The 9,857-nt window shown below is 45.5% G+C and overlaps 1 long non-coding RNA gene across 2 annotated transcripts; it reads left to right on the top strand.

The window, feature by feature from the left end:
- Nucleotides 1-2,490: 2,490 nt before the first annotated feature.
- Nucleotides 2,491-9,224, top strand: LOC148003686 (uncharacterized). Of its 2 annotated transcripts, none has more exons than XR_015629086.1 (2): nt 2,491-2,743; nt 7,619-9,224. It is a non-coding gene; the product is annotated as an uncharacterized LOC148003686 (long non-coding RNA). The 2 variants fall into 2 exon arrangements; XR_015629087.1 differs by lacking the exon at nt 2,491-2,743 and adding an exon at nt 5,241-5,361.
- Nucleotides 9,225-9,857: the final 633 nt, after the last annotated feature.

Below are 9,857 nucleotides of genomic sequence, written 5' to 3'. Positions count from 1 at the left end.
AAGCTGAGGCTAATTTTCTTTTTGTGCACATGGAGGGAGACTGTCTTTCCCCAGTTTGGGGGTAAATGAAAGTGTTCCCTCCTCTTCCACTGTGTAAAATTGATAGTTAAAAACAATGTAGAAGGTGAGATGGTTTATTAGGTAAAGAAGCTCATTGCCAAGTCTGACCAAAGTTCGATCCGTGGGACCCACATGGTCAAAGGAGAGACATGATTCCTACAAGCTGTTGTTTGACTTCCACGTGCACTTGTATAAAATCAATCAATCGATCAATTGAAGACAAAGAATCAAGACATTTTATGAAGGTGATGCTGGCACTTCTTAGGCGGTTAATAGAATCTTCTAGGGACACCTTATGTACCCAGATTTTATTGGATGTCATTCTTAAATTACAAGCTTTGTTTTCTTAGTGACCATCGGGCTCAGTAGGTTACTTGGCTTCTCTTATGTTTTGGAAGCCCATACTTTATGGGTGGAAGTCCATTCCTTCCATGTTGTGGGTCTGTGACAGTTAAGCTACTCCTAACTGTGCTTGTGTGGCCCTCTCAACCCATCCTAACATCCTTGTGTCAACCCTGACCATCCTAAGTTATAGTATATTTTTGAAGGGACAACATAAACCCCATTGTCTCCATTTAAGGACCAGGCTTGGTTTCGAAAAGAAGGCCTTGTTATGGTTTGTATACGCTTGGCCCAGGGAGTATAAGGTGTGGCCTTGTTGAAGTAGGTGTGTCACTGTGGGTTTGGGCTTTAATACCCTAGTCCTAGCTGCCTGGAAGCCAGTCTTCCACTAGCAGCCTTCAGATGAAGATGTAGAACCCTCAGCTCCTCCTGTCCCGCGCCTGCCTGAATGCTGCCATGCTCCCGCCTTCATGACAATGGACTGAACCTCAGAACCTGTAAGTCAGCCCCAATTAAATGTTGTCCTCGTAAGACTTGCCTTGGTCATGGTGTCTGTTCACAGCAGTAAAACCCTGTAAATCCTGTTTTAACAGGCTGTAAGGCACCAGTTCCAGAAACAGGCCATAAAATCCAGAAGAAGATCATAAAACCCCCTCCCAAAGAACAGCCTGGAGATAATCACATGAATGGAAAATATTTTATCCCAGGATGAACCCACTCTCTAAATGTAGAAGAGCTAACATAGTAGCCCATCAACGTTATACTAATGTCTCTGCTTTGACTGCTGCCAATCACATTAGAGATTACCCAGTTCTTCTAGAGAGTTCCCCTGGTTCCCTATAAGAAGGCCTGTGTGCCTTTGTCCGGGGGTCGTCATTTTAGAGAATGGTTGACCCCAGCATGCTGGATGTTTCTGCAGAATAAACACTGTCTTTGCGTGCTCTCTAAGTCAGGGTCTTCCTTCAGCAGTTTTTGAACCCTTACATTTCCCCGCTTTGTCAATCCTTTGCTAGAAGCCTTCAGTATTACTGATGCATTTGAAGGGTTTTGTCTCACCATTTCCACATCCACAGATGTTTCACGGCTCAGCCAAGCCGTTCACACACCGCAAAACTCACCCCCATAAGCACACAACGCTCGGAGAGTGAGCCCATGTCACTGCTGACCCCACAACCTTCCTCTCACCCCACAAAGCTGTTTAGCCATGGTTACAGCCGCCCAGTCCTCCCTCAGTCCTTTGGCCACAACTAGTCTACTTTGTTTCTCTGGATTTGCTGATTCTAGATATCATGCAGACAGACAGATCCAGGTTATGCCCATAAGACCAAAGTCTGAGGCACAAGGATTTCAAGTTTGGGGCCAGCCTGGGCTAGACAGGGATAAGGAGGGGAAGAGGAAGAGGAAGAGGAAGAGGAAGAGAGAGATGGGAGAAGACCATAATTACTGCACTGAGTTTATGTCTTACTGTATTTTCATGACTTCATCATAATTCAACAACAAAATTGTTGATGTAAAACACAGGTCTGACCTCAAGGGAGGTGAGAGTGAAAAGAAAATTATACAAATTCTAGGTTTAGAAATATAAAATTAAAAGAGTTAGCCCCAAAAGCCACAAACTCAGGGCTAAGCCCTGCCGCCAGGAATAGCAGGCCATAAAGATAAAGAAAAGGAATGCAGGATCCAGCTCAGGCTATCGAGGACTGACCCATAAACCATCCAAAGACGTCCCCCCAGCTTACTCAGAGTCATACTTTAACCAGATGTCCTCCAGACCCTGATAAGCCCCTACTTGTGCTTTTCAGCCATTGTGTCCTGCAGAGAGCACTCCAAGAAACCGGGCAGCCCAAGCCTAACCAGAGGTGTTTCAAATACAAATGCTCCATCAGTTTTGACAAACGTTTAAAAATAATGAGGACCTGAAGACCCTACCCTTCTCCTGATTTAGTAGCTCTGTTCCAGGAACCAGGGGGCCATAAAACCTTCTGGCGTCCCCTTATCTCCTGGAGCCATAAAACAATCTTGTAACTTGTGGTACATTCCCCTTTGACATCCCCCATCCCCTGGTGCTCACAGCCTCTGCCTTTAAATACTCTTTTTCCCAGCCTCTCGGGGTCGACACCTCTGTCTCCTGCGTGGGATATGTGTCGGCCCGGAGATCTCTGTAATAGGTCTCCGTAATAAACCTCGCCTTTGCTTATTACATCCAAAATGGTCTCTCTGTGTCTGGGGTCCGCGATTTCCCAAGACTTGAGTAAGGGTCTCTCTGCGTGGGATCTTTCATAATAATGGGGGCTCGTCCGGGATCTTCGCGACCACCCCAGACTCTGAAGACCCCTTGGAGGTGAGTTAGATGTTTGTCTGAGTGTTTCTGTGTGAGCGGCGCCGCAATTGTCAGTCTGTGTCTGTCTCTGTTTTGGTTCCGCCGTGTGTGTATATATGTGTGTCTTAGTACTGGTCAGTGTTAAGAGGGCAGATGGGTATTCCTGCCCTGTGGTAAGAGGGCAGATGGGTATTCCTGCCTTGTGCTGAGAGGGTGGATGTGTATTCCTGCCCTGTGCTAGGAGGGTGGATGTGTATTCCTGCCCTGTAGGAGAGTGGATGTGTATCCCCACTCAGTGCAGCTGCCTTTGTGGTCCGTGAGGACCCCCTGGCTGCGGAAGGGGGGACGCCCCGGGCCCGCGAGGCTGCAGCCCCTGGAAGACGTTCCACGGGCGGAGAACAGTCGGGAGAGCCCGGCTATGGACAGTCAGGAGGACCTGACTCTGGTTTTCTGGAACAAAGGAGATGGAATGCTCCTTTTACCTAGGCGGGAGTGGACGAGGAATCCCACTCCGTCAGAGGTCGAGTTCGGCTGCCTATTTAAATATAGGCGCGGATAAGTGTGCTTGGTCGTTAGGACAAGAGGACACTCTGGAATCCTGTTGGGAGGTGGAATCAGATGGTCCATCTCATCCCAAAAGCAGCTAAGGTTAAGCTGCAGTTTGGGCCATGTACTGAAGGTACCAGGCATCTGTGAAAGTTGGCTATAAGATGCTTTGTCTTGGTCTTGTTTGTCTGGCTTGTTTTCTGTGGTATTGTCGAGTGTCTTTTTGGCTTTTGTTTCGTTTTTGAATTTTGGACTGACGACTGTGTTTGAATTTTGGACTGACGACTGTGTTTGAATTTTGGACTGACGACTGTGTTTGAATCTTGGACTGACGACTGTGTTTGAAATCATGAAACTGTTTGCTTTGTTCGTCAAAGAGTTTTACTTGGTCCTCTTGGTGCTTAAGTTAAAAGTTAAAAATAATTTGCTTGAGAGAAATTGTTTTCTGCCAGGGAGTTTTGTCTTTCTCTCTTGAGCCTCCTCCCCAAGGAGAGAGACCCCTCCCTTTACTCCCTTTGACCAACCTAGCTGCTGTTAACAGTTGTGTAAACAGACATTAACAAAAGCCTTGAGGAAGAAACCGCTCATAAATAAAAAAGTTCCCCAGATTAGGCCTCCGGTATGAAACAAGTATAGTGAGTAAAAAACTTAATTTTATGGACCCCGCTCTAGTGGCGGTGTGTTGGTTGATAGCCAACGTTAAGTTTTTAAAACATAGTGTTTTATCTGTGCTTGTGCTCGCAACACACAGTAGGGGGGAGCGAAATTAGCTGAGGAGCTGCTACAGCGAGCATGGGGACTTCTCAAGTCTCACCCAATTTTTCTGGCTCTTCAGGAGCTGTTTAAAAGAAAAAGGTTTAGGATAAAAAGAAACACTACAAAGAGATTTCTTAGTGAATTGCTACACCTTGGTTTGCGATCTCTGGGAATCTCACGGTGGACAGCTGAGATAAGCTGAAAAAGGATTTAAATTTTGCTTGGGAGCAAGGAATCTTAAAGGCGGAGTTTCAGCCGGTATGACACTTAGTGCGTAGCTGCCTAAAAGATCAGAAATGCTGTCAACAGGATATAAAAAAGGGACAGGCTGTGTTAGAAATGCTACAGGAAGAATGATCTAAAAAGGCTGAGAGTGAGGTGGGGGAGGACTCTAAAGAAAACAAGAACAAGAAAAGAATTTCTGCTTTTAGTGGCCAGACCTTCAACTCTTGCTCACAGAAAGAGAGTGCTCATTAGAAGTTCTTTAAGGAGCCTGCCTTATCTGCTGGCCCTATTCCAAGAGAGGAGCCAGTCTCCAGCATTAAATTACTTTTCTCACTGGTCATCATTAGCATGGAGAATGCCTTTGATCTTATCCCCACAGCAGCCAGTTCCTGCCCCTGTGGTCGAAGTGTCCCAGGTTGGGGGGCAGAGAAGCCCCTAAAATAGTTTCAAAGAATCTACAACAAACTGTAAAGAACTTTGTTTTGTTTTGCCAGTCAAGATTTAGAATTCAGACTTTGGCTGTGGCGAAGGTCAGGATTAATGTTTTCTTTTCCATGGGCCTTTAGCCCACTGAGAAAGTTTGGTAAAGGGCTGCTACTGAGGTCCTGAAAGCCCCAGGTAAACTGGTTACAATTCTTTTGTCAGCTGCTTAGTATCTAACACCCAGGTTCTACCTTCTCTCCATCCTTTTGTTATTAGTTGTTACTGGAAGCCTAGTGCCATTTAGAGGATGGGTCTCTTGAGCGATAAAGCCACTGAGCTGGCACTAAAGGAAGGTACTCCTTAAGAGAAAATCTAAGTCCAGAGAGACAGCCGGTAGCAGATAGGCTGCCCCTCTGCTCACTTTTCTGTTTCACAGACACAAGGCCTTTTTGTCCCAAGAAAGCCTCCTGGCTTAGCTGTGTGACTAAATGCTATTTGCCCTCTTCAGTGGACCTCTATTCTCAAGATTCCCTTGTTTTCTCACCATCCCATTTGAGATGCTTGTTAGTAACTGTTACAGGTCTTCTTTACCACCGAGGAAAGACGGAATCCTACTAGAGGCCAGAAAAAGTGTTCCAGAGATGGATAGAAGGCCCTCACTTCTGCCTGCTCTCTTCAGACGCCTAAAGGTAGGGAGTGCCAGGTCTGCTGCCAGGCTCCAAGGGTGGGTCTCTGAGGGGCTAGAAAATGCCCCACCAATCTGGCTAAGATAAAGAAAGGATATGAAAAAAAAGTTACAAAAATTTGAAGGGTTAAGTTAAGTTGCTGAGAGTTAGTGTAAGTTACAGAGAAAGTAAGGTTAAAAAAGAAAGAGGTAAAAAGAACAGAAAGCTAGGGAAGAAAAGAGACAAAAAAAAAGAAGTTAGAGAGCTAAAGAGAGATAAAAGACAAGAGAGGAACATATACTGGCCACAGTAGTTAGGGAACCTAGGAAGATAGTACCTGACAACAGAAGAGAATTCCTGGCTAAAGATCAGTGTGCCTAATACGAAGAAAAAGGACATTGGGTCAGGGACTGCCCCAGAAAGAACAAGAGGGGACACTGGAGAGCCTCTTGGTGCTGGCTATGCACAGAGATGGAAGGGAAGCCCGCCCAGTTGTTTTGTGGATACAGGGACCCAATGCTCTGTGCTCCTATGCTCCAGTGGGCCAGTATCCAAAGACCTTTGGTACAGGGGCCTACTGACAACAAACAATACTTATGGACTGCCCGAAGAACAGTGGACCTTGGCGTGGGCCGGGTAACCCACCCACTAATTCATGGTCATCCCTGACTGCCCCTATCCCTTGCTCATGAGAAAATTGCTCTCCAAATTGGCTTGCGTGGGCTGAAATGGCTGGATGAGGCCATGTGTATACATATCTATAGACTGTATATGTAGAGCTTAAGACCTGTCTCAGTACACCAGTAACTGATGCTGGGAGATGAATGAGTTAGTGCTTTTCTGCTTGGAACACACCGTTCCTGCCAGCCGGGCACTGACAATTATCACCCAATCCAGGACTTAAACTGTGATAGAGTGGCTGATAGAGTGTCCCAAAAGATGGGACCACTAGTCAGCTGCCATGGACTAGATTCTCCACCAGTTGGGGACAATCTGGTCACCTTGCTGCCCAATCCGGACCTGGAGCCACCACAGCACGAGTGTCAAACACTGACAGAAGCCCATGGGTGGAAGAAAGACCTCTGTGACTGGCTGATTGACCCCTGCTGAAAGCCGAGGAGCTTGTCCACAGACGGGAACAGTTCTCTTCACGAATAAAGGTCAGAGACAAGTGGGTGCTGCCATGGTAGACAACACAATGTCAACTAGAATGGCTGAACCCCAACCCCCCAGCACATCAGCGCCACAGATGCCTTTGCCATCTCTTAGATGCCCTGATGAAGCCAACAACTGTGAGTACTATTCATTGCTCAGGATATCAGGAGGAAAGAGATTCAGTGACATGGGACAGTAACAAAACAGATAAAGTGGCTCGAGAAATGGCTATACAGGAGCCTATCCTGGTTACAGGCCTACAAGAGACAGCCACTGGGAACTGGGATTAGACTAAGGGATGGCCTCACTTAGAATGTACAACAGAAGAAAAGGCCCAAGTTGTTTAAAAGATAAAAAGACAATGACACACTTGGGGAGAAAGCTGTACCCCCCCCCCAAAGAACAAACAAAAGACTCACTTTGCCAAATTAAGAAATGGACTCATTTAGGAGATAAGAAGTTTGTCCAAATAGTTAAAATATATGTAATAGACTTTAAGATTTTAGCCAAGAGAGACAGTAAAAAGTATAAGATATGTCAGTAAGTGAATGCTTAACAAACAAACAAGACAAAGAGACCTAGAGAGTTTAATAAAAAGTCAAAGTGAACTTCACTGAGATAAAACCAGAAAAAATATAATCACAAGTATCTCCTAGTGCTTGTAGATACTTTTTCAGGAATAGATAGAAGCTTTCCTCACCAAACGAGAGACGGCCTCTACAATCATCAAGAAGATACTGGAAGAAATCTTCCCCAGGTCTGGAATGCCCAAGGTAATCTGGTCAGACAACGGCCCTACTTTCGCCGCCAAGGTAAGCCAGGGTGTGGCCAAGTATTTAGAGGTCGATTAGAAATCACATTGTATTTACAGACCTCAAAGCTCAGGACACGTAGAGTAAATAAATAAAACTCTAAAAGAGACCCTGACCAAATTGACCATGGAGACTGGCACAGACTGGGTGACACTCCTTCCCTCTTGCTCTCTTCAGAGCAAGAAATACCCCTTCCAGACTCAGCTTTACCCCCTTTGAGATCTTATATGGGGCCTAAGCTCCCCTGACTGTATTAGATGATGTTACTGAACCAACATGTCATAGTGCCATAGTAATAATGATTTGTGTGCCAGGCTAAAAGACCTACAGGTGATACAGAAAGAAATCTGCTCACAGCTGACAGCAGCCTATGCCCCGGAGACCCCTGAGACATCCCATCAGTTCCAGGTCGGAAGCAGCTACACTGAGCCCAGACACTCGAGCCTCGCTGGAAAGGACCGTACCTGGTGCTGCTGACCACCCTGACAGCCGTCAATTCTCAGCCCTCACCAGCCGTGTACTAGCTGTTAGGGCTGAGAGCTGGGACCTAGAGGGAAATTCAGTCATGTTTGTCCTGGGTTCTATCAAGATAGGTGTGGGATAGGCTTGATTTCTATTACAAATGATGTAACATTACATATGTTAATACTCCTAACACTTCTTGGGACTGTGCCTCAGGGATCACAACCTATATAAGTTTAGAAGTTCTGAAAGACAGTCATGACCTTGGTATATAGGTTTAGATAGTGTCCAGATAAAATCCTGATGCTAAAGACTTTTTAGCTGACCTCCAAGAATACCTAACCTCCCTCTCAGAGGTAGTCCTTCAAAATAAGAAAAGATTAGACCTGATATTCCTTAAAGAAGGAGTCTGTGTGCTACACTGAAAGAATGTTGCTTCTATACAGACCATTCAGGAGTAATTAAAGACTCCATAAATAAACTTAGAGAAAGGTTAGACAAAAGACAGACAGAAAAACACATCAGAGATGGTTCGAGAGCTAGTTTAGTAGATCTCCCTAGATGACTACCCTACTCTCTGCTACAGCTGGGCCATTATTAATAATTTTCTTGGTTTTAGTCTTTGGCTCCTGCGTGACAAACAGGTTAATTGCTTTTGTTAAAAATTGAGTGGGTGCTGTGCGGTTGATGGTTGTGAGACAACAGTACCAGTCAGTTAGGACAACTGGTGAGACCAAATAAGACTTGATATCAAAATTCTAAGATTAGAATTATTTAGTAGGAGAAGACGGGAATGAAAAGAAAATTATACAAATTCTAGGTTTAGAAATATAAAATTAAAAGAGTTAGCCCCAAAAGCCACAAACTCAGGGCTAAGCCCTGCCGCCAGGAATAGCAGGCCATAAAGATAAAGAAAAGGAATGCAGGATCCAGCTCAGGCTATCGAGGACTGACCCATAAACCATCCAAAGACGTCCCCCCAGCTTACTCAGAGTCATACTTTAACCAGATGTCCTCCAGACCCTGATAAGCCCCTACTTGTGCTTTTCAGCCATTGTGTCCTGCAGAGAGCACTCCAAGAAACCGGGCAGCCCAAGCCTAACCAGAGGTGTTTCAAATACAAATGCTCCATCAGTTTTGACAAACGTTTAAAAATAATGAGGACCTGAAGACCCTACCCTTCTCCTGATTTAGTAGCTCTGTTCCAGGAACCAGGGGGCCATAAAACCTTCTGGCGTCCCCTTATCTCCTGGAGCCATAAAACAATCTTGTAACTTGTGGTACATTCCCCTTTGACATCCCCCATCCCCTGGTGCTCACAGCCTCTGCCTTTAAATACTCTTTTTCCCAGCCTCTCGGGGTCGACACCTCTGTCTCCTGCGTGGGATATGTGTCGGCCCGGAGATCTCTGTAATAGGTCTCCGTAATAAACCTCGCCTTTGCTTATTACATCCAAAATGGTCTCTCTGTGTCTGGGGTCCGCGATTTCCCAAGACTTGAGTAAGGGTCTCTCTGCGTGGGATCTTTCAAGAGCTTATTCTGGGCCAGATGGGACTAACCATAGTCCAGGGACAGAACAGACTCAGGCTATCTCCCAGTGACCTGTTCTATCTTGGAAGCAAATACATCAACTTTTGTAGAGCCACAAATCAAGACGTTTACAAACTTCACTGATGGGACCATCAGCCAGCCAGCCAGGTTATAATGAGAAAGCAAGCCCTGAGGCTCACTTGCTAACTGTTGGTATCTTAGCCGTTTGATTGGTGGAATCCAGTGGCCCACGAAGAATACATTCCAAAGGTTTTATCTAGTAGTCAAAGAACATTGTCAGATACCAGAGGGGAACAATGACGGGCTATTAAAGAAACTTAAGATAGTCCAGTATTCTTTTGCTCTGGATTGGCAACATTCCAACTCTTGGCAATCACAGAACTCCAATCAGTGAATCAGACTTGAACGTTAGTGCAGCTTTCTCTAGCTCACACAATGTAGATTGATGCTTTGCTCCTCTTTATTGTTCCCAATGCTGGGGGTTGAATTCAGAGCCTCATACTTGCTAGAGAAACGCACTACCTCTAGGCCACATCTCCA

Source organism: Rattus norvegicus, chromosome 9 (assembly GCF_021556685.1).
Source record: "Rattus norvegicus strain SHRSP/BbbUtx chromosome 9, alternate assembly SHRSP_T2T, whole genome shotgun sequence".
Classification (NCBI taxonomy): Eukaryota; Metazoa; Chordata; class Mammalia; order Rodentia; family Muridae; genus Rattus; species Rattus norvegicus.
The sequence above is the reverse complement of the archived record's forward strand: the minus strand, read 5'-3'. Positions and strand labels throughout refer to the sequence as shown.